The sequence below is a fragment of the Neovison vison genome, chromosome 1 (assembly GCF_020171115.1).
Source record: "Neovison vison isolate M4711 chromosome 1, ASM_NN_V1, whole genome shotgun sequence".
In the NCBI taxonomy this organism is placed as follows: Eukaryota; Metazoa; Chordata; class Mammalia; order Carnivora; family Mustelidae; genus Neogale; species Neogale vison.
Genome location: NC_058091.1, coordinates 192,337,882 through 192,362,959, shown reverse-complemented (window position 1 = coordinate 192,362,959; position 25,078 = coordinate 192,337,882).

Genomic DNA, 25,078 nt, shown 5'->3' with positions numbered 1-25,078 from the left:
GCAGTTAACATTTGGTAGGGAGGTGGTTGGACAAACCCAGATGAAAACCCAATGAACTTGGATTCAGAGGTGACTATATCTTACTCACAACTGGTAAGTGTTAGAGAAGCTTCAGTGTCTCAGGACTTCGAGGGGGCCTGCCACAGTGAAGCCAGTGCATAGCTTGAAGTTCACATAATGTTCCTTCTTTAAAACTAATTGTTTTTTCATATGCTCTGGTTGGTATATCTCCTAGGATACTGATCTTGGTTTTATAGATCCTGAAATTGTTGAAAATACGGGTGATCACTACTTACTATGATTTCAATATTGCTAACTTTCTTTATACCTCTCTTTCAATTATCTTTTAAATAAAGTTCTTTTCTTGTTTTGTTTTTAAACCATGAAATAAGGCTTTTTCCCCCACCATCTGTACTCACTCCTGAGTGAGTTCACTTGACAGCTTTATGCAAATTGATCAATGTAGTTTCAATGGTTCACTGCCTTCTATCTACTTTTGGTTGTATCTCGTGAATTTTCTTGATGTCTTTCTCAGAAGAAAGTTAAAATTTTATTATTCCCCTTGTTTTCTTTTACTCAGAAAGTAGACAGAGGTCATGTCCTAGTAGACTTTGAAAAAATACATAAAGAAGTTATATGGACTGATAAACTGGACTCGTATAGAATTTTACCACATAAATTGATGCTTCACAAAAGTCAGGATAGATTAAGAGCAGCCAAAAGCCAAATCGTGCTTTGTGTTTTATACTTACAACCTCCTTGAAATTCCTATTAAATATACATTTTAAATTCATCTAACTGAAAGCAAACATGCAATAAAGGGTTAAGAGTACATGTATGAAACAAATATGTGTATGTAAGTATATCTATAAAATTAGTAACAATTAGTCTTTTTAATGGCCAAAACAACTGTAGAAAAGCTGAACAATCAATGTAACATTCGATTTCAATCAAATTGTTTTGCAAAGTTTTTCGAAATTATCAACCTAATTTGTGGTTTAGCATCAGCTCCTACTACACTAGAGTGGTTAATCCTCACATCTTATTTCTTCATAAACATTCTAACACAATCTTCGAATTTTCATGCCCAGTTTATAGGATATGTTGTTAACTCTTTCTAGTTTGGTATCTAAGGCAAAGCATGGTTTTTTAAAAATTTACTTCTACTATAACTCAACACAGATGGTCCTTCTCAATACCTCCATGTGATAAAATCCACTAATTTTAAGTACAAAAGGAGAGGATTTTTAGTTCTTTTATACAATTGTTCAACAATGACCACAGTCCAATTTTAGGACTCTATCATCACCCCAAGGGTTTTCTTGTGCTGGTTGGCAGTTTTATTACTCAGGGTTCTCCAGAGAAAGAAAAGCATTCTATAAGAGGAGATTTATTATAGAAACTGGTTCATGCTAATAACTTCCGCCATCTGCCATCTACAAACTGGAGACCACGGAAAGCTTGTGGTGCAATTCAGTGTAAGTCTGAAGTCTAAGAATAGAGAGCAGGTGGTGAAAAACTGGTCTGACCCTGGACGCCTGAGAATAGGAGCACCAGTGTCCATGAGTAGAAGATGGTCACACAGTGAAAGTAAATCAGCTTCTCATAAGCCTTTGTTGTTTAGAGGTTCTCAGTAGATTGGAGGATGCCTATCCACATTGGGAAAGGTCATCAGCTTTACTCAGTTTACCCCTTCAGATGCTAACCTTTTCCAGAAACAGTCTCCCAGACACACTCAGGAATGCCCTTGTACCAGCTATCTTGGATCTTCTAGAAAATCCATATTTTTTCTAGAAATTTTATGTACCAAAACATGTACTGTATGGTCCTTTTTATCGGGTTTCTTTTATTTATTTCTTTAGCATGTTTAATATTTGTCCATGCTGCTGCATGTGTCAAAGTTTTTTTTTTAATTGAAAGAAAATAGTATAATTTTCATTATACATTATAAAATGTATAATGTACATTTCTCAGTACTGACCATGGTAAGTGTAGCTACTGTCTTTCACCATACAAAGTTATCACACTATTATCAACTACACTTCCTATGCTGTACTTTTCATCCCCATGACTTATTTTATAACTAGAAATCTGTATCTTTTAATCTCCTTCACCTCCTTCACTCATTCCCCCATCCACCTCCCTTCTGGCAACCACTAGTTTTCTGTATTTAAGAGTATTTATTTTCTTTTGTGTTGGTTTATTCATTGGTTTTGCTCTTTAGGTTCTACACATAAGTGAAATCATATGGTATTTGCCTCAGTACCTGACATATTTCCCTTAGTTTAATATCCTCTAGATCCATTCATGTTTTCCCAAGTGGCAAAAGTTCATTCTTTTTTATAGCTCAATAATAATCTATTGCATATATACACCACTTCTTTATTTATTCATCTACTGATGAACACTTGTGTTGCTTCCATATCTTGGCTATTAAAAACAATGCTTAAATAAACATTGAGGTTGTATATAGCTCTTCAAATAACTATTTACATTGTCTTGGGATAAATACCCAAGTGGAATTGCCAAATCGTAAGATATTTCTATTCAAAAATTGAGGAAACTCTGTACTGTTTTCCACAGTGGTTGCACAAATTTACATTACCACCAACAGTGCACAAAGGTTCCATTTTCTCCACATCCTCGCCAACACTTACGACTTCTTGTCTTTTTTATTTTAGCCATTCTGACAGGTGTGAGGTGATAACTCATAGTGGTTTTAATTTGCCTTTCCCTGACAACTAACAATCTTTCCATGTGTCTATTGGCCATTTGTATGTCATCTTTGGGAAAAATGTATATTCAAGACCTCTGCCCATTTTTTTTTTAAAGATTTTATTTGACAGACAGATTACATGTAGGCAGAGAGGCAGGCAGAGAGAGAGGAGGAAGCAGGCTCCCCACTGAGCAGAGAGCCCGATGTGGGGCTCGATCCCAGGACCCTGAGCTCACGACCCGAGCCGAAGGCAGAGGCCTAACCCACTGAGCCACCCAGGCGCCCCATCTGCCCATTTTTTTAACTGGACTGTTTGCTTTTTTGGTGCGCGGTTGTAGAAGTTTTGTGTATTTTTGCTATACTTATCCCTTATTAGATTTAGCATTTGCAAATATCCTTTCCTATCCAGTATTTTATGGTTTTAAGTTTCAAATTCAGGAGTTTTTGCATTTTACCTTAATTTTTTTGGTATGGTATTAGAAAATAATGTAGGTAGATTCTGCTGTACATAGCTGTCCAATTTTTATACCAATTATTAAAAAGATTGCCTTTTTCCCATTGTATATTTTTGCCTCCCTTGATGTAGATTAGTCAACCATATAGGTGTGAGTTTATTTCTGGGCTATCTATCCTGTTCTGCTAATCTATATGCCTATTTTTATGCCAGTACCATAATGTTTTGATTACTATAGCTTTATAGTCTATCTTGAAATCCAGCATTGTGATACCTCCAGCTTTGTTCTTTTTCAAGACTGCTTTGGCTATTTGTGATTCCATACACAGTTTAGGATCATTTATTCTAATTCTGTGAAAAACGTTACTGGTATTTTGATAGGAACTGCATTGACTCATTAAATGGTTTTGGATAATATGGACATTTTAATGATACTCTTTCAATTTATGAGCAAGGGTATATCTTCCTACTTGTATCATCTTACTTTTTTCTCCTCAGTGGCTTATAGTTTTCAGGGTATAGATGTTTCACCTCCTTGATTGAATGTATACCTAGGTATTTCACTCTTTTTGGTGCAATTGTAAATGGGATTGTTTTCTTAATTTGTCTTTTTGCTGCTTCATTATTAGTGTATAGAAATGCAACAGATTTCTAGATGTGAATTTCATATCCTGCAACTTTACTAAATTGATTTACTACTTTTGCTTTTCGGTGGAGTATTTAGGATTTTCCAAGCATAATATCATGTGATCTGCAAGTAGTAACAGTTTACTTCTTCCTTACCAATACAATGCCTCTTATTTCTTGTCTTAAGGTGTTCAATAATGTTAGATAAAACTGATGAAAGAAGACATCCTTCTTTTTCCTGATCTCAGAGGTAAAGCTTTCAGTTTTTCAACACTTAGTATGTGTTAGCTGTGGATTTTTCATATATGGTCTTTGTTAACATTACGCTTTGTTCCCTGTAACCCCATTTTGTTGGGAGGTTTTTTTTTTTTTATGAATAGATCTTGTATCTTGTCAAATGCTTCTTCTTCATCTGTTGAGATGATCATGATTTTTATCCTACCTCTGTTATTGTGGTGTATCATGTAGATGGACTTGCAAATACTGAACCACCCTTGAATCTCTGGCAAAAAAAAAATACCACTTGAGCATGGTGAATGATCTTCTTAATGTATTATTGAATATGATTTGCATACATTTTGTGGAGGATTTTTGCATCTTTGTTGATCAGAGATAGTGACCTATAGTTTTATTTTTTTGTAGTATCTTCATCTGGGTTTGGTATTAGTGTAATGTTGGCATTATAGAATGTATTTGAAAGTTTTCCTTTTCTATTTTCAGAATAGTTCAAATTGAATAGTTAAAATTGGTAGAATTAACTTGTGAAGCCTTCTGGTCCTGGATTTTTTGGGGAGTATTTTGATTAGTGATTCAATTTCATTACTACTAATTGGTCTGTTCAAATTTCCTATTTTTTTCTTGATTGAATTTTGTAAGCTGTGTATTCCTAGGAATTTATACATTTCTTCTAAGTTGTTCAATTTTTCATATAATATTTCATAATAATCTCCTATAATTCTTGATATTTCTCTGATATCAGTTGCTACTTTGTTCCTTCTTTTTCTTTTATTTCTGAATTTCAGTCCTCTTTTTTCTTGATGAGTCTGGTTAAAGTTTTGTCAATTTTGTTATGTTTTCATAAAGATAGTTATTAGTCATTAGTTTCATTGTTAGATTATAGTTTCTCTTACTCTTTTATTTTCGTTCTATAATATTTCCTCCTTCTATCTTTGTCTTTTTTCTTTTTCTAGTCCCCTTATGTGTGATGGTAAGTTGTTTGAGGGTTTGTTTGTTTGTTGTTTTTTTGGTTTTTTGGGGTTTTTTTGGTTCCTTGAGGTAGTCCTGTATTGCTATAAACTTCCATTTTAGAACTGCTATTCATGAGTCCCAAAGACTTTGTACCGTTGTATTTTCATTTTCATTTGTCTCTCTGTATTTTTTATTTCTTATTTGATTTATTCATTGGCCCATTGGTAGTTGATAACACATGGGGAGTAAACAACATGTTAGTGTTTTTTCCAGTTTATTTTCATGTGATTTATTTCTGGTTTTATACCATTGTAGTCAAAAAATACGCTTGATATGATTTCAACCTTAAATTTATTGAGACTTGTTTTGTGGTTTGATGGTGATCTCTCTTGAAGAAGTTCCATTTGTACTTAAAAAGAATGTGTATTCTGCTATTTGGGGATGGAATGTTCTATACATATCTATTAAGTCCATCTGATCTAATACACCATTCAAAGCCACTGTTTGCATACTGAGGTTTTGACTGGATGATGTATCCATTGATCCATTGATCTGGATGATGTATCCAAAGCATTAAAGTCTCCTTTTATTAATGTGTTACTGTCAATTTCTCCATTTACGTCTGCTAATATTTGTTTTATGAATTTAGGTGCTCCTACATTGGGTGCATAGATATTTAAAATTATATCCACTTGTTGAATTTATCCCTTTATTATCACCATCATTGTTTCAAAGTTTATTTCATCTTAGAATGGCTATCCTGGCACTTTTTGTGTTTGGCTTACATTTACATTTATATGTTTGTCTATCCATTTATATGTTTGTCTATCCATTTATTTTAAGTCCATATGTGTCTTTAGGGCTCAAGTGAGTCTTTTGAGGGAAAATGTATAAATCTTGTTTTAATCTTTTTAGTCACCGTGTGTCTTTTGATTGGAGCATTTAGTCCATTTACATTTATAGTTATTATTAATAGATATGTACTTATTGATTTTTTTTATTGTTTTCTGGTTTTGTACTTTCTCTCTGTTCCTTCTCTTACTCTCTTCCATGGTAATTTGATGGTCTTGGATTCCTTTCTCTTATTCATGTATCTCTTAGAGATTTTTGATTTGTAGTTAACAGTGGGTTTATATATCACATCTTATGCACGGAGTAGTCTGTATTAAGTTGATGGTCACTTAAGTTCAAACACAATCTAAAAGCACTAAATTTTTACTTTCTCCTCCACACTTTATGGATGTGATGTCAAATTTTATATCTTTTTAATTTTTTAACCATTGTATAATTTTTATAGATATAACTGATTTTACTACTTTTGTGTTTTAACCTCTATACTGGCTTTATTTAATCTATACTACCTTTACTATTTGCTTTAACCTGTTAATTTTTTTCCTTTCACATTTTCCTTTCACATTTTTTCCTTTCACATTTTCCTTTCACACATTTCCCCCCCTCTAATTATGACCTTTTCTTTCCACTTAAAGAATTCCCCTTAACATTTCTTATGAAGCTGGTTTAGTATTGATGATGGTATCTTTATATATATTTTAAAGATTTTATTTATTTGAGAGAGAGAGAGAGAGAGAGCAAGAGATCACAAGTAGGCAGAGAGTCAGGCAGAGAGAGAGGGGGAAGCAGGCTCCTAGCAGAGCAAAGAGCTTGATGCAGGGCTTGATCCCAGAACCCTGAATCATGACCTGAGCCAAAGGTAACCCACTGAGCCACCCAGGTGCCTCGATGATTGTATCTTCATGACTATTTCTTTAAATTCTTTATCAGGCATATTGCTAATTTCTGCTTCCTTTAGATCTTCTACTTTGATTTTTGTCTTATTTTTTACATTTGGGACATATTCCTCTGTCTCTTTATTTTGCCTAACTCTGTTGTTTTTATAAGGGAGACCATCTATGTCTCTTGTCTTGAAAGTAGTGGCCTTGTGTCCTTATTTTGCCTAACTCTGTTGTTTTTATAAGGGAGACCATCTATGTCTCTTGTCTTGAAAGTAGTGGCCTTGTGTAAGAGTTGTCCTGTAGTATTTTACTTCTCAATATCCCTGGCCACCTGAGCCAGGACCTCCAAAGATGTCATGTGTGTGCTGTGTGCACCTTCTTATTAGCACTTTGCTTCCTGTGTGCACTCTGGACAAAGTTTACTCCCTGCACTCTTGAGAGGCCTGTCTGTGGCATCTGTGGACTTATTGGTGGATGGGGCTGGCAGTTAGCTTAGCTCTCCGAAGTTAGCATCTCTGCTCCAGTTGCTGGAGCATAGAAGATCAGGGTTTGCTCCCTGCTCAGTTAGCTAAGAGGTCTCAGAATTTTGGTGCATTGGTGTTTAGTCTTATCCCCCACCAGCACAGGAGTCACACTGGAGCACAAGTGTCTTATCTAAGGCTGCCTGCCAGGTGTGGTGGAGTATAAGATCTTTTGAGGGATGCCTTCCAAGGCATGCATGTTGGATAGATGTGTCTGCAGGAAAATGTTGGGCTGTAGCACACAGTTCCAGCAAGGTAGATGGAGAGTGTTAGCACTGGTTCTCAGAAGTGTCCAACTATCTATGCCAGGAGAGGGGAAGAGAATGGTGTCACCCAGCCCTTTTGTCCCTGGGGAGATCTGAAGATCCCTGCCCCTCCAACACAGGTTCTAAGATTAGTCTGTAAATCTTGTTCACATATACCCCATGTGCTCACCAAACTGTTCCTTCTGTGCTGTGTCTCTGGCAGAGTAGGCTGGCTCTTGAAGAGTGGAGAATCACTTTCTTATTAATCTCTAGCTATTAATCTTTAGCTATCCTATTAATATCAGTGCTGGGTGTGCTGGGTGTGGGGTCTGATCTTCTCACTTATACCTGCTTGTCATGTCTCACCCATGTGTGGCTAGTCACATCAGGGGTTTGTTTCCCAGTAGGGTTTCCACCTCCTCATACCTCTTTTGAGGTGGCCTTTTCTCTATGACTACCTATGGAAGTTCTGTTTAGCCAGTCATTTGTCAAGTCAGCTACGTAGGTGTAACTATCACTGCAGTGTGGCTAAGAGGCCAGGTGAGCTCAGAATCTTCCTGCTCTGCTATCTTTCTACATATCTCAAAGGTTTGTTTTTTGTTGCTGAGTACATTCCATGACTATATTACATATATGGTGTGCCATATATGTGTATCCATGATTGATAGATACTCAGATTATTTTCAATTTTTGGCTGTTAGGAATAATGGGATTTTGAATATTTACATGGACTTTTATGGACATGTTTTCATTTTTCTCAGGTAATGAAATATTGATCATGTAACTACTCAATGTTTGACTTTTAAGGGACGAACCAAAGCATTGTAAAATGGCTGTTAAATTTCTACCAGCTATGTATGAGTGTTTCAATTTCTCAACATCCTTGCCAAAATTTGCTATTAGTCTCTAAATTTTTATCCATTTTAACAGTATCTCTTTCAGTTTTAACTCACAGTTCTGTAATGTTGTCTCATGGTATTATTAATATGCATTTCCCTAAGACTTAATGATGCTGAGCCTTTTATATATCACTTTTACTTAAGTGCCTAATTAAATATTTTGCTATTTTGCTCTAATGAAGTTTAGCAATTTTAATCTTAAATCAGAATGTTTTACATATTCTAGACAAAACCCTCTTATTAGATACATGCTTTAAAAAGGTTTTCACCATTTTCTTAAAGATGTATTCAAAAAGCAAGCATTTTGAATTTAATAAAACTTAATTATTTTTTATTTATCAATTGTGTTTTGAGCCCTATTTAGGAATACTTAGTTTGATTGAAGGTCACTAAAAATTTTTCTAATATTTTCTAAGTCCAGTTCTTAATTTTAGGTTTATAAGCATTTCTAGCTTATTTTTGTAAAATAAGAACTAAGAGATTAATAATTTTATATGGATAGCTGATTTTTCTTCCAAGACCATTTTGATAATACCATTACTTCCTTCATTCAATCACATAGTCATCTTTGTCAAAATAAATTGGCTGCATAAGTAAAGCTCTATTTCTGGATACTTTATAGTATTCCATGGATCTAAATGTTTATCCTTATGAAATTAATATGCTGTCTTGAGTACTGTAGCTTCAGAATAAGGCTTGAAATGAAGTGAAAGTGCACTTTTTAAAAAAAATTTTTTGGCTATGCCAGAAACTTTGCCTATCTGAATACATTTTATGATCAACTTCTGAATTTTTATAAATCTGTTAGGATTAGATGGAGATTTTATTAAATCTACATGTTAGAGAATTGCCCTCTATGTAGTGTTTGGTTTTCCAGTGCATGAACAAGGTATGTCTCCATTTATTTAGGCTTTAGTTTTTATCAGCATAGTTTTTGCATACCTCAGTTCACTTTTTATTTTATTATAAATTTTGTTAAATTTATAAGTCTTCAATACCATGGTTAATGAAAGTGCAATCTTCTATTTTCAGATTGTTTATTGCTTATGTATAGAAATAGGATTGACCGAAAAATCAGTATTCCAAGCCATACTTAAATAAAAACTTACTTTATTATTCTATTTATATAAAACTCTAAAGAATACAGAACTGTAATGACAAAAAGCCAATCAAATGGTTGCCTATGGCAGAAGTAAGAGGAAAGATAGGCTGCAAATCTTCATGAGAAGATTTTGGTGAAGGGTGGAAATACTCTGACTCTCGATTTTAGCAATAATTCATAAGTGTGCATATCTGACAGGACTCATCAAATTGTGAATTCTAATTGATGTAGGTTACTGTGTAAGTATATGTAAACACACACATTTTCTAATTCAGATGATAACATCTGTAATATACCTGTATGTCATTACCCTTAAATCATGTGGGTGGCTTCTCAGAAAATTTGTTTAAATAAATTTGTGACAGGTGAATACCTTCCAGTGGTGACAAAGAAGGCAGTAGAAGGAGAACAGGCAAGTTTTTAGTTTTAAGCCTTTAGGATGCAAAAGGTTAGTCTCTCTTAGGCACAAATGATCAACTTAACCCAGATTTAACAATTTTAAATACCTTTGACTAAATTACATAAAGTACCCTTTAGAAGTACTCCTTATTCTAATTTATATTTCAAAAACTAAGATTAAACCATTATGATATTGATAAGAAAACCTCTATGTGGTTACAGAACTTTGGCGGGAGAAATGTGAGTGATTAAAATTTCAGGGATTGTAGTTGATTTGACGATCTAACACAGAAATCAAGTCATTTGCCTTATTTTACATAATTTTGCAAATCAAATATTTTCTAATGATTTAGAAAAAAGATGTTGAACCTGTCCTTGTCAAAGATGCCTCACTTGTTTATCAACCATCGTTACTGGAGCTCTTCATCCACTGTTTCAGGTCCTGGGATGCACACTTAACAAGTCCGGTATGGTCTTTGCTTTCACTAAAGTTACAGTACAATAGAAGCGGGCAGCAGGGGCACCTGGATGGCTCAGTCGGTTAAGCTTCTGCCTTGGCTCAGGTCATGGTCCCCATGTTCTGGGATCCAAGCCCCAACTCTGTTGGGCTCGGTGGTCAGCAGGGAGTCTGCTTCTCCCTCGGCCTCTCCCCCTCACTCCCACTCTTTATGTGCTCCCTGTCTCAAATAAATAAACCTAAAAACAAAACAAACAAACAAATATATAACGGGCACTTGGGTGACTCAGTTGGTTAAACAACTGCCTTCAGCTCAGGTCATGATCCCAGAGTCCTGGGATCAAGGCTCACATGGCTCGCATCTCCACAGGGAGTCTGCTTTTCCCTCTGACCTCCTCACCTCTCATGCTCTCTCTCACTGTCTCTCTCTCTCAAATAAATAAATTAAATCTTAAAAAAAAAATAACTATGTAAAGACTTCTTGTTTTGCATGTTTCTAAGTGCTCTGAAGGAAATAAAAAGGGATTCAGGAGAGGAGTGTCAGGTGGTAGGTTGCTACTTAAAATTAAGTAGGTGTGTACTGTCAGAGAGGAATGCTTTTGAGGATGTGCAGTTAGAGCGGTGACCTTAGGCTGAAAGGGAATCACTTGTATGAATAGTTCCAGGAAGAGCATTAGAAGCAAATGTCATAATTTGCAAATGCAAAGTGCCAGACAACAGAATGAGCTTCATATGGGAGATGAAATAAGGGCGTCAACTGAGCTTAAAGTTGGGGGATCAAGTTGAGATTGGAATTGGGGAAGAGGGTGTGTAACAGACCATTCATTAATTTAACCAACTGACCAAAAGTATTGGATTTTTCAACTAGAACTGAAATTCTAGTTCTCAAGAAATACTAACTGTAAAAGTGAGCATATAATACTATAGGATGGACATTCTTGGCAAAATAAATAAATAAATACCAAAATAAAATTTGAGGACTTAATGGAAAAATTTTTCTTTCAGTAACACTTAAAATCTAATTGTATAATTCCGAAGTACTTTAAAGTATACATTCAGTATTCTCCTGTCTGATTAGGTACACATCTTTAAAAATTGGATATGTTCATTTCATTAACTGAGCATAAAATCTAAAGAACTAAATTGCAGCATGTTGTTAATAATCTGAAACAAAGGAATACACATGGGCAATTTATATCTTAGGCTATGTGGAGTTCAGGAAAAGAGCAGTTATGCCACTGAAATATTGGGAGACTTCCTTTACTTCAAGCAGCAACTGCTCTCTTGCTTAAAGTTGAATCATTCAATTATTTCTTATAATTTGAGTAAGTGAATGCTTAATAAAAAACCTGTGTGTAAATATGAAGTCTTATTTTATATTTATTGCTCAATTGACTCTGAAGTGCTCCTATGTTCACCTGGCTCAGAAATTTCTAGATGACTGATTTGAAAGTTTTTAACCTTTGGAATTCATTAAATGAAAATTTCCTCAGATGGCCCCCAATAGCAGATTTAATTAATGTCTTTAAAATATGCATTGCCTCAGTTACATTTATTTTTAAGATGTCCCACACTTAGCTTCTAAGTATTTTAGAGTTCTACTCCAGAAGCAGGAGTTCTGATATTGGTGATTAGTTTATCTTTACCAGCAGCTGCCTCGTTTCTTTGATTCAGTTGTCATGTTTCAGTCCTCTGGGATTTCTTTCAAGATAATGCTTCATAACTCACTATCTAAAATAAATGGATTCTTTATGGCTGTACCTATGTTTTATAACAGGAAGAAAAATATTTTTGAATAAAATTTAGTAAACAGGTACATGAATACATAGACAACTGACAGAAACAAAGAAAGTAAAAAGTGCCATCCATCAGGCAAGCACTACATGCTATCCATATGTCTAGGTGCTGAATATTTATTATCTTCAAATCTAAAAGCTGTTACACAAAACCATCACCTCATATATGCAAAGCAGACATTCAGAGAAACTTGGCTGAGCTAAATGACCAAAGATTGGGAAGAAACCAAATTCAGAACCAAGTCTTTATGGTCCCCAAACCGTGGTTTTTCCTTTTGTGCCATGTTGGCCCTAGAAGACTTAATGTCAGGAACAATGAATTAAGTGATCTTTTATTACTCGTCTGCTTTCCTTTGATGTGTTAATAGATATTACGTTAGAATATTTTTCATGAGTCAGTAGTCCAGCACTTGTCCTTAACAGAATACATACCTACTGAGGCCGCCAAGAGTGGTTGCCTTCAGGGCTCTTTACTTAACCACAAGTCCCCAAACGATCATCTCCATTTTATTCAGGTCGAGTTGTACTGGACAAGAAGAAAAAATATATTAATAGCAACATGTACTTTAACATGTATTTTTCCACTCTTTCCCCTTCACTTGCCATCTAAAGAAAGTTCTCCCTTTTTTTTCATTTAGTGTTTTCTCACTGTAAGCTTCTGAGAAGTGTCCCATTGCCAAAAAAGTTTTGATGCACTGTTGAGGCAAGTAGAGGAGTAGAAACAACACGAGTAATCTAGCCTATTCTCTATGGAAAGGTTGTGAAAGCAAAGGAAGTGCTTCAGATTCCAAGTATGTGGACAGGAGAGGGAGGCCGAGGTGCACTGTGCTAGGACCAAAACATTGAGGTGGTCATGAGGACATGGGTGGTGGGATTCTTGAGCTTGGAAGGAGATGGAGAATGTATGGGTTGCTGTGATTTGGGAAGGAGATGGAGAATGTACGGGTTGCTGACAGATTTTAGTAAATTCTATGGATTGCATACTTGGTTTTCTGGACTCTGGGACACTTGCAAAGTACTCAGACAGGCCCAGGCTTGGCCACTTGCTGTATGGCAATGCTCAGTCCCTCTGGGAATGTAGACTGGAAAACTCAGTGAGTATGCCTAGCACAGTGAGGCTATGCTGCAGTATCATTACTGCAAACGGCCTTGGGTATAAAAGACTGGTAACTTATGTGCCACATATTGGAAGAAAGAGTGATCAGATTGTTGTGTGTATCCTAATTAGGGTTAGAGGGGCCCACACTTTCAATACTCAAAAATAGTCCTCTTACCAGCAGAAGCAGTAACTGATCATGGCTTTCTCTTTTTGAACACAGTATGAGGTCCTTTGTTAAAATACTCTTCTGCCTAGGAGAGCTGTTCTAGTTCACTCACTTTCTTATGTAAAGAACTTACTAGATAGTCTGTATCTGAACTAAAGGAGACTTTCTTACTGCCTTTTAAGAAATTACCCCTAAAACAGCGCTCTTTAGTTTTAAAAATATATTAACATAAATGGATCTAGGGCAAAATCAGTGTAGAGTTGTAGAAAATGTCTACCTGAAATAAACACCACTCCAAAGCTAGACCCAATGGATTAGCTTTATAAACTTTACGAATAGATAACAGAAGCAGGGAAATGAGCAGCTAGATTAATGAGAAGTAGAGTAGCAGGGTGGAGTGAAGATAGAATGAGGCTGGGTGAGAGAATACTGAACAGCCTAACCCCGAAAACTCTCGCCTCTTACAGTAGAAAAAGAGAAACTAGAATTTTAATTAATCAGAGAAAGAGTACAGTGAATTATATCCATTTATTGACTCGTAAATTTTTTTCCCCAATAGACATGTATGTATAAAGCAGAAAACAACATATATTAGGCAGTGTATCTGAAGTCAAAATCTTTACTTCTGGAATCTTATTTCAGAGCTATACCCTCACACGTTCCAACTGTGAGGGAAGTACCACTTTCTGAGGAATCACACGAGCAGTCAGACGTGTAGATTAGACCACAGATGTACGTCTTTTGTCTCAGCCAGTTTGGCTCAGTCATCGACTGCCTTAGTCACTGTCAAAACATTTTCTTGATGTCAGCAGAGACATAAAGAAGTAGACCGAACAATTTGATAAAATGGATGCAGTAATATCAGCCTAATTTTAAGATGTGCTTGAAGAATACCTAATAAAGCTTCATGTTTCTGAGAGTTTGATGACATTTTTAGGTAAACAGTAATAATTTCTCTACAGAGTTACAAAATGCAGTAAGTAGAATTGGGTCTTTTGAGTACATTAAAATAGCACGAGTGTTCTGGTTATGTTGCATGTCCTGTACTTGGTAAATTAATTGCTACAGAATATTTCAGGGAAAAAAAAAAAAAAAACACCTGAAAGTTACCTCATTTTGCTTTAGTACTGCTTTAAAGACAAAAAACACCGAGAAGGGGCGCCTGGGTGGCTCAGTGGGTTAAGCCGCTGCCTTAGGCTCGGGTCATGATCTCAGGGTCCTTGGATCGAGCCCCGCATCGGGCTCTCTGCTTGGCAGGGAGCCTGCTTCCCTCTCTCTCTCTCTCTCTCTGCCTGCCTTTCCATCTACTTGTGATTTCTCTCTGTCAAATAAATGGATAAAATCTTTAAAAAAAAAAAAAAACACCGAGAAGATCAGTGTTTCCAAAAAAAATGTGTTTAATTACTCAAGTTCTGTTTTATAAACACATAGGGGAGGGGCTGAGGGAGGAGGAGAGAATCTTCAAGCAGACTCCCTGCTGACTGTGGAGCCTGCCCCAGTGCTCCACCCCAGGACCTGGACACCATGACCTGAGCTGAAATCAAGAGCCAGATGCTCACCCAACTGAGCCACCAAGGTGCCCCTAAATTTACCAGTTTTGTTTTTTTTTTTAAGATTTTATTTATTTGACAGGAGACAGAAATCACAAGTAGGCAGAGAGGCAGGCAGAGAGAGAGAGGAGGAAGCTGGCTTCCTGCTGAGCAGAGAGCCCGATGCGGGACTCGATCCCAGAACTCTGAGATCATGACCTGAGCTGAAGGCAGAAGTTTAACCCACTGAGCCACCCAGGTGCCCAACTTACCAGTTTCTACAAGTATTTTATTTTGGGAGACGAAGTTAATGATAATGAAAGTGGATATTTAACCATTTTGGCTGAACAGACAAATTTTTACTGTACCATTTTTTTTTAGACACAAAAGCAATTTAGAAACCTAACTGTAGATATATTATTTAATCTTTGACTATATATTTGTATTAAATCATCCTGTCATACAACTTACTGTGTTAAATGTCCACTGTATCTTAATAAGGTTGGGATTAAAGAATTTTTTAAAAATTGGGCTAAGGGGTGCTTAGATGGCTAAGTCAGTTGAGAGACCAGTTCTTGATTTCAGCTCAGGTCATGATCTCAGAGTCAAGCCTCAAGTTGGGCTCTGAGCTCAGTGGGGAGTCTGCTTGAGATTCTCTCTCTCTCCCTCTTTCATTTCTCCTTCTCATCTGCACACTCTCTCTCTAAAAAAATAAAAAACTTAAAAAAGGGTAAATTTATAAATTACTTATAATGATGTATTTGTTATATTTCTCAGATCTAGTTAATTACCAATATCTGATTCTAGGAAAGCCATCTTCTAGGCAATATTTGGGGAAAAATATGATGGAATTTCAATTATTGGAGCACTTCATCACTCTGTGTGACAGAACACAGTATAATCATGAAGTATCAAAGTCCACATGGCATTTCTCATTTGCTTGTCATACTTTCAAAGATTCTGGAATATTTTCTTCATGATAATATACAGAAAAAGGGACACAAAGAAAAATTAGAAATTTGTAAAATGAACCTAACACACACCATTACTATACTTAAAATGTTTAGCTACCAGAATTTTGCAATTTCTCTTTGGTATCAAATAAGCCAACTTCCCTATCACAATGAATGGTAAATTTCTGCATAAGAATTGTATCTCCCACTTAGTCAAAGGTTACAAAGTTGTGAAACAGTCCAATATCTGTAAATGTGTACAGTATTCAAATATGTTTGAAGAAATACATCAATCTCAGATTGATGTCGTTAGTTGATTGGGTAATTTTTGACCAAGTGACAGACAATAGAAATTTTGTTATAAAATTAGGTCCAGAAATGTGCCCAGAATGTAATACTCAATTTATATATGTTAGCATAGATTTGAAAACCAAGCTTCTACCTCTTGATCTGGCCTATTTGGTCTGGTGACTAGTAGCCTTTCACCATGAATTAGATAAAATAAAGTAGAATTCTTGAAACATGCCTACATCCAGACCTTAATTACTTTAGAGAACTGATCCTGACCTGCTCTACTTCCCTCCTACTCCTGGAATGCTCATGGTATCTCCACCAGTCCTGCTGACCATGAAACCAGAAGAGAGTCTTTTACTATCTAAGGAAGTTTAACAGGTGTGCATTTTGTAGACCTTTCCCATCTCAGATTACCACAAATTTCAGATGTAATTTTCAAATTTTACTTGTCCTCTCATTCTTCTTTGTACTCCCTCTGTTCGATTTACTTGCATTTACTGTAAAACTTCTAACCTTTTTTGCACGCTCTCCTTACATGCCTGCAACACCTTCTAAACTGTGAAATCTCTCAAAGGCAGGTAGCATATTTGTGATTATAGGTGACAAGTGTTTACTTAGCACAAGAAACAGTGCTTTGTATAGGTTCAGCACCCAATGACTTAAATGTCTTAAAACGTAAATGTCTTAAAAGCTTAGAAACTTTTAAGAGCCACCTAGAAGGTGACTGGCTGGGTGGAATAAGGTCTTCTGAGGGTTTCTGCAGATTACAGTAGATCTCTAGAACTTACTCTCTTTTCAAATCTAGTAGCTAATAAACAGAACTCTGGAGGCTGGAATAGAAATAACATTTTCTTCAAGTACTTTGAGTATTTTCTGAATACATCTGAACATACTCTGAATTTGAGTATAGACTCACCCATTGTAACCACCACCAAATATTCAAGGATCTCCCACCTCTTCTCCCCCACAAAGTAGGCCTAAATCATCTCGTCAAAATGTTTTTCATGTAAATTCAACTATAAAACTATGGATAGAATTGTTAGGCTTATAACTCCTTATAACAAATGCAAACAAAATGAAGCAGACAGACTCCTTCCTGTCCATTATCGCATTTCTTATTTTCCTTTTTCTCTGTCCAGAGCCATGCAATACTCCACATGATCCATAAGTGGGTCTTGGAAGACAGGTCTCAGACTTGATATTATCAAGGGAGAGCAAGTGAGAAATCCACTGTCTTTTATCAAGCAAAGACTGGGAGTCCAGCAACATAAGATAAACTCAATTTCCATAAAAGGAGTGTAAAATGAAAACACACACACACACACCCCGAGCAGTGGCTCTGAAAATGATGTGAACCAAAATTTAGTCCATCAGAAGACCTATAGGTATCAACATGCTTTTTATATTCTCCAGGGATGTATTTGTTGACATTTTATGGTGAAATAAAGTAACAGAGTCTGTTATGTTGAGGAAGGAAGGCCTAGCCCCCACTCCACCTGATGGCAGTAGGACCAGAGATGTGCCCTTGGAAAGAGAAAACAGGCAAAGGTACAGAAAGAAGAGCAAAATACACATACAAAACATAATGACAAGCCAACATTTTCTGTTGCTTCTGACTTTAAAAAACTACAAAAAAAAAAGTCAACAAAACTTTCAGATACTTTTTCTACTTAAATTCCAAAACATAATGACATAAAATGAAAATAACCACATAAAATTGTGTTTGTGCCAACCCCACCCAGAAATTCTTGTTTTGAAGTCTTAACCCCAATATAGCTATGTTTGAAAATAGAGCCTATAAGATTTAGTTCACATTAAATGAGGTTATAAGAGTGGGGCCCTGATAAGATAGAATTAGTGTCTTTATAAAAAAAGACATGAGACTTTTCTTTCACTCTTATGCCTGTTTTTTTCATGATCAACTGTGAACTTTCTAAATTTAACTGACCTATTACTCTCAAATGTATAATATAATGATTTGACATTGGTATATTAGCAAAATATAACCCTAATAAGTCCAGTTAATATCCATTATCATAGATAGTTACGCACATGGTCCACTCAATTAGAAAATACAGTATTATTAACTATGGTCCCCATGCTGTACTTTGTATCACCATGACCTACCCATTTCATAACTGGAAAATTGAATCTTTGACCCCTTTTACTGTTTCACTCACTCCATAGCCCCTGCTTCTAGCAACCACAGTCTGTTCTCTATATTGGTAAGATCAGGTTTTGATTTCATTTTTCTAGATTCCAAAGAAAAGGGAGATGGTATGGTATGTCTTTTTCTTTATGACTTATTTCACTTAACATAATGCTTTCAAGGTCCATACATATTATTCATAACTGAATAATATTTTATTGTATCTACACACTACATTTTTTTAAATCCATTCATCTGTCAACACTAAGGTATTTTATTTTATTTTATTTATTTATTTGACAGACACAGATTACAAGTAGGCAGAGAGGCAGGCAGAGAGAGAGGGAGAAGCAGGCTCCCTGTTGAGCAGAGAGCCCGATGCGGGGCAAGATCCCAGGACCCTGGGATCATGACCTGAGCTGAAGGCAGAGGCTTTAACCCACTGAGCCACCCAGGCGCCTCAACACTAAGGTATTTTTATGTCTCTGCTATTGTAAAGAATGCTACAGAGAACATGGGGCTCATATATCTATCTCAGTGTTTCCATTTTTTTAGTATATGTGCTGCCGAAGCGAGCACTCAGTGTTTCCATTTTTTAAATGAATACTCGTAAGTGGAATGGTCATTTAATTTTTTTAATTTTTTGAGGAAACTCCATACTGTTTTCCATAGTGGCTGTGCTGATTTACATGTCTACTTTGCATGAGATTTCCATTTTATCCATATCACTTGTTTTGTTGAGTGTGTTTATTGGTTGTTTTTGTTTGTTTGTTTTGGTAATGGCTATTCTAGGAGGTTTAAGGTGATAGTTCATCTAAGTGTGACTTGTATTTCCCTGCTGGTTAGTGATGTTAAAGATCATCTTATGAAACTGTTGGCCATCTGCATATCTTTTTAATATAATTTTATTTTTTTCAGTGTTCCAAATTCATTGTTTATACACCACACACAGTGCTCCATACAATATGAGCCCTCCATAATACCCACCATCAGGCTCACCCCACCCCCCACACCCCCCTCCAGAACACTCAAGTTTGTTTCTGAGTCCAGTCTCTCATCGTTCATCTCCCCCTCTGATTTCCCCGATTCAATTTTCCTTCCCTTTTCCTAATGTTCTCCATGTTATACCTCATATTCCACAAGTAAGTGAAAACCATATGATAACTGACTCTCTCTGCTTGACTTATTTCACTCAGCATAATCTCTTCCAGTCCCATCCATGTTCATACAAAAGTTGAGTATTCATCCTTTCTGATGCTGACATAATATTCCATTGTATATATGGATCATATCTTCATCCATTCATCCACTGAAAGGCATCTTGGCTCTTTCCAGTTGGGTGACTGCAGCCATTGCTGTTATGAGAATTGGGGTACAGGTGGCCCTTCTTTTCACTACATCTGCATCTTTGGGATAAATACTCAGCAGTGCAATTGCCAGATCATAGGGTAGCTCTATTTTTAATTTCTTAAGGAATCTCCACACTGTTTCCCAAAGTAGCTGCACCAACTTGCATTCCCACCAACAGTGTAAGAGGGTTCCCTTTCTCCACATCCTCTCCAACACTTGTCCTTTACTGTCTTGTTGATTTTGGCCATTCTCACTGGTGTAAGATAGAATATCAATGTGGTTTTGATTTGAATCTCCCTGATAGCTAATGATGATGAACATTTTTTCATGGGTCTGTTAGCCATTTGTATGTCTTCTTGGGAGAAGTGTCTGTTCATGTCTTCTGCCCATTTTTTGGACATGATTATCTATTTTATGTGTGTTGAGATTGAGGAGTTCTTTACTGCTCTAGGCAGTATAGATATTTTAACAATGTTTATTCTTTTGATCCATGATCATGGGATGCTCCTCTTTCCTTTTGTGTCTTCTTCAATTTCTTTCATCGGTGTTCTATAGTTCTTTGAGTACAGATCCTTTACCTATTTGGTTAGGTTTTTTTCCCAGGTATCTTGTGGTCTTTGGTGCTATAGTAAATGGAATCTATTCTCTAATTTCCCTTTCTGTGTTTTCATTGTTAGTGTATAAGAAAGCAACTGATTTCTGTACATTGATTTTATATCCTGCTACATTACTGAATTGCTGTTTGAGTTCTGGAAGTTTGAGGGTGGAGTCTTTTGGGTTTTCCATATAAAGTATCATGTCATCTGCGAAGAGAGAGAGTTTGACTTCTTCATTGCCAATTTGAATACATTTTATTTCTCTTTGTTGTCTGATTGCTGTTGCTAGGACTGCTAGTACTATGTTGAACAACAGTGGTGAGAGTGGACATCCTTGTCGTGTTCCTGATCTCAAAGGGAAGGCTGTCAGCTTTTCACCATTGGGGATGATATTTGCTGTGGGTTTTTCATAAATATGTTTTATGAAGTTGAGGAATGTCCCCTCTATTCCTATACTTTGAAGCATTTTAATCAGGAATGGATGCTGGATTTTGTCAAATGCTTTTTCTGCATCAATTGAGAGCACCATGTGGTTCTTCTCTCTTCTCTTATTGATTTGTTCTATCACATTGAATGATTTGTGAATGTTGAACCACCCTTGTAACCCAGGGATGAATCCCACCTGGTCATGGTGGATAATCTTTCTAATGTGCTGTTGGATCCTGTTTGCTAGGATCTTGTTGAGAATCTTAGCATCCATATTCATCAGTGATATTGGTCTGAAATTCTCCTTTTTGGTGGGGTCTTTGCCTGGATTGGGGATCAGGGTAATGCTGGCTTCATAAAAAGAGTCTGGAAATTTTCCTTCTGCTTCAATTTTTTGAAACAGTTTCAGGAGAATAGGTATTATTTCTTTTTTGAATGTTTAGAATTCTCCAGGGAATCCTTCAGGTCCTGGGTTCTTGTTCTTGGGAGGTTTTTGATTACTGCTTCAATCTCGTTACTAGATATTAATCTATTCAGGTTGTCAATTTCTTCCTGTTTCAGTCTTGGAAGTTTATAGGTTGCCAGGAATGCATCCATTTCATCTAGGTTGCTTAACTTATTAGCATATAAATGTTGATAATAATTTCTGATGATTGTTTCTATTTTCTTGCTGTTAGTCATGATCTCTCCCTTTTCATTCATAACTTTATTAACTTGGGTCCTTTCTCTTTTCTTTTGGATTAGTTTGGCCAGTGGTTTATTGATCTTATTGATTCTTTCAAAAAACCAGCTTCTGGTTTCACTTATGTGTTCTATTGTATTCCTAGTTTCTATCTCATTGATCTCTGCTCTGATCTTGATTATTTCCCTTCTTGTGTGTGGGGTTGGCTTAATTTGTTTATTCTCCAGTTCTTGAAGGTGTAAAGAGAGTATGTGTATTTGGGATTTTTCAATTTTGTTGAGTGAGGCTTGGATGACTATGTATTTCCCCCTTAGGATTACCTTTGCCATATCCCATAGGTTCTGTACTGATGTGTCTTCATTCTCATTAGTTTACATGAAGAATCAACTTCTCTGATTTCTTGGTTGATCCAAACATTCTTGAGCAGGATGGTCTTTAGCTTCCAAGTGTTTGAATTCCTTCCAAACTTTTTCTTGTGATTGAGTTCCAGTTTCCAACCATTGTGGTCTGATAGTATGCAGGGAATAATCTCCATCTTTTGGTATCAGTTGAGCCCTGTTTTGTGACCCACTGTGTGGTCTCTTCTGGATAAAGTTCCCTGTGTGCTCCAGAAGAATAAGTATTCTGTTGTTTTAGGGTGGAATGTCTGCATATATCTATGAGGTCCATCTGGTCCAATGTGTCATTCAATACTCTTGTTTCTTTATTGATTTTCTGCTTGGATGATCTGTCCATTACTGAGAGTGCTGTGTTAAGATCCCCTACTATTAGTGCATTCCTATTAGTATGACCCTTTATCTTCATTAACAGTCAGCTTATGTAGTTGCCTGCTTCCATACTGGGGGCATAAATATTTACAATTGTTAGATCTTCTTGGTGGATGGACCCTTTAAGAATGATGTAGTGTCCTTCTTTATCTCTGACTACAGTCTTTAGTTCAAAATCTAATTTATCTGATATGAGAATCACTACCCCCTGGGGCGCCTGGGTGCCTCAGTGGGTTAAGCCGCGGCCTTCGGCTCAGGTCATGATCTCAGGGTCCTGGGATCGAGTCCCGCATCAGGCTCTCTGCTCAGCAGGGAGCCTGCTTCCCTCTCTCTCTCTCTGCCTGCCTCTCCATCTACTTGTGATTTCTCTCTGTCAAAAAAAAAAAAAAAAAAGAGAATCACTACCCCAGCTTTCTTTTGAGGCCCATTGGCATGAAAGATGCTTCTCCATCCCTTCACTTTCAGTCTGAATGAATCTTTAGGTTCCCCACAGGTCTCTTGTAGACAGCATATGGATGGGTCCTGTCGTTTTACCCAATCTGCAACCCTGTGTCATTTTATGGGAGCATTTAAAACATTCACATTGAGAATAATTATTGAAAGCTACATTTTTATTGACATCATGTTGCCTGTTAATTCCTTTTTTTCTATAGACTGTCTCTGTAAATTTCTATTTTATGTCACTCTTGGATTCTTTCTTCTTTTATAGAACACATGCTTAATATTTCTTTTAGTGCCAGCATGGTGGTTACATACTCTTTTAAACCTGGCTGGTCTTGGAAGCTCTTTATCTCACCATCCATTTTGAATGTCAACCTTGCTGGATAAAATATTCTTGGCTGCATGTTCTTCTCATTTAGTGCCCTGAATATGTCTTACCATCCCTTTCTGGATTGCCAGGTTTCTGTGGACAGGTCTGACCTTATTCTGATGGACCTTCCTCTGTACGTAAGAAATCTCTTCCCCCAACTGCCCTCAGGAGCGCTTGTCCAAAATTATGATTCATCAGTCTTACAATCAAGTCTCTCAAGGCCTTTCTAGATTCATTGATCTTGAGGTGGTGGTCTTTCTACCTCCAGGACATGAACACTGGTTCCATTCCCCAGATTGGGAAAGTTTTCATTGAGAATTTGTTCAACTATATCTTCTAGTCTTCTTTCTTTCTCCTCCCTCTCAGGGATTCCAATAATTCTGACATTGAACCATTTCATGGTGTCATTTATTTTCCTAATCCTGTATTCATAGTTTCTAAGCTGTTTGGTCCAGGTCTCCTCCTGATCCTTTTTTTTCTGTCAGTTTGTCCTCTAGATCACTATTATCTTCTGCCTCAGTTACCCTAGCTGTTAGAGTATTTAGTTAGATTGGATCTCATTTACAGCATTTTTAACTTCTTCCCAGATGGCTTTCACTTCTGCCCTAATTGATTCCATGATGTCACTAATGGTTTTATCCAACCTTGCAATTGTCTGGATAATTGTTACCTTGAATTCCCTTCCTGACATACTGTTTATGTCTACATCCAATAGCTCTGATGGAGAGGGCAAGGCACAGACTCTGAATTGTTCCTCTATTGGGTGTTCCTCCTCCTAGTCATTTTGGTAAGAGGTAGTTGAGGGGATGTATAGCTGAATATATCAAAATATATGATCCAGGAAAGGTGCACGCTGGAACGCTTCTGAGCAATTGGAAGTCACCACCAAAAATAAAGAAAAAGAAAAAAAGAGAGAGACAGAAAAAAAGAAAAGATTCAGCCAAATGGGCCCCAAAGTTAAGTTTAATAAGGTATACAAACAAAGACGGACAAAAAGACCAACAAAAGTAAAGGACAAGAAGAAAAAGAACCCAGCCTAAATGAACCCCAAAGATAAGATTTATATGATACCAGAACAAAAACAAATACACAGAAACACTGACAAGAAAGAATTGGGAGGGTGGTTATAAATCCTAAGTGTGAGCGAGGAAGGTTATTTTGATTCTTCCTGTGTATATCTTGATATCTTTGTTAAAGGGCTCATCTTTTCAGGGATAAAAGGAGTTTAAAACTGGCTTATATGTAAGGGCAAAAGATTACTTTGAAGCTTATATCTATATGTATATTTTAAAAATAGGAAAAAAATACAGGTATCTGTATGAAAAAAGTTCTAGTTAAAAGGTTATTATGGAATATGTTGTATTAAACCTCTAGTTGTAATGGTAAGTAGTTAAAAAAATTAAAAAGAACACAAATAGTGAGAACGAAGTAAAAATTAAAATCATATCTATGAAATATACAGGTTTTAGAGCAATATTGGGAGCTTAATATCTTTTCTCCTGATATTGGGGTTTTACAGTTTTATGAGGCTCCTGTGGTAGTTGTCCTCTTATTCTTTTGGCTGGCTTTCTGGGGGAGGGGACAGCCATTTTGTTTTTCAGTCAGTCTTCCTTGGGTTGAGTCCTCCTGCTTCCTATCAAGGGTCTGGGCTCTGTGGAAACCAGGCTTTTGTTCTCTGGAGGTTTTTGTTCTTTGGTGGCTTTTGCAGCTTTTTGGAGGTTCAGTGGAAAGCAAACTGCACCCAAACATCCTTCTCAGAGAAGCCTCAGTCTGCTTCCCTCTGGGTGGTCCAGAGCACACAGACTCCCCACTCTGCAAACTCCACTGAGCCTGAGCCGTGCAACCTCCAACAGCCAGTGCACATCCCCAGCCACCATCTCAGGGGTCACCTGAAGTGCCTGTTTGTCTCTGCACCCCCGTGTCACTAAAACCACAAGTGATACTGGTCCAGGGAGCCTGCTTCTGGTGGCTGCCTTTGCCTGAACTGCTGTCTGGGGTAGTTCCTTCAAGTCCGGGCTGGGAGCATTTAGACTCTCGGCTAGAGACCACCAGCTAGCTCCTGCACAATCAGTCACAGGTAGGGAGTATGGTTCAGACCCTGGTCACGCAGTGAGCAGAG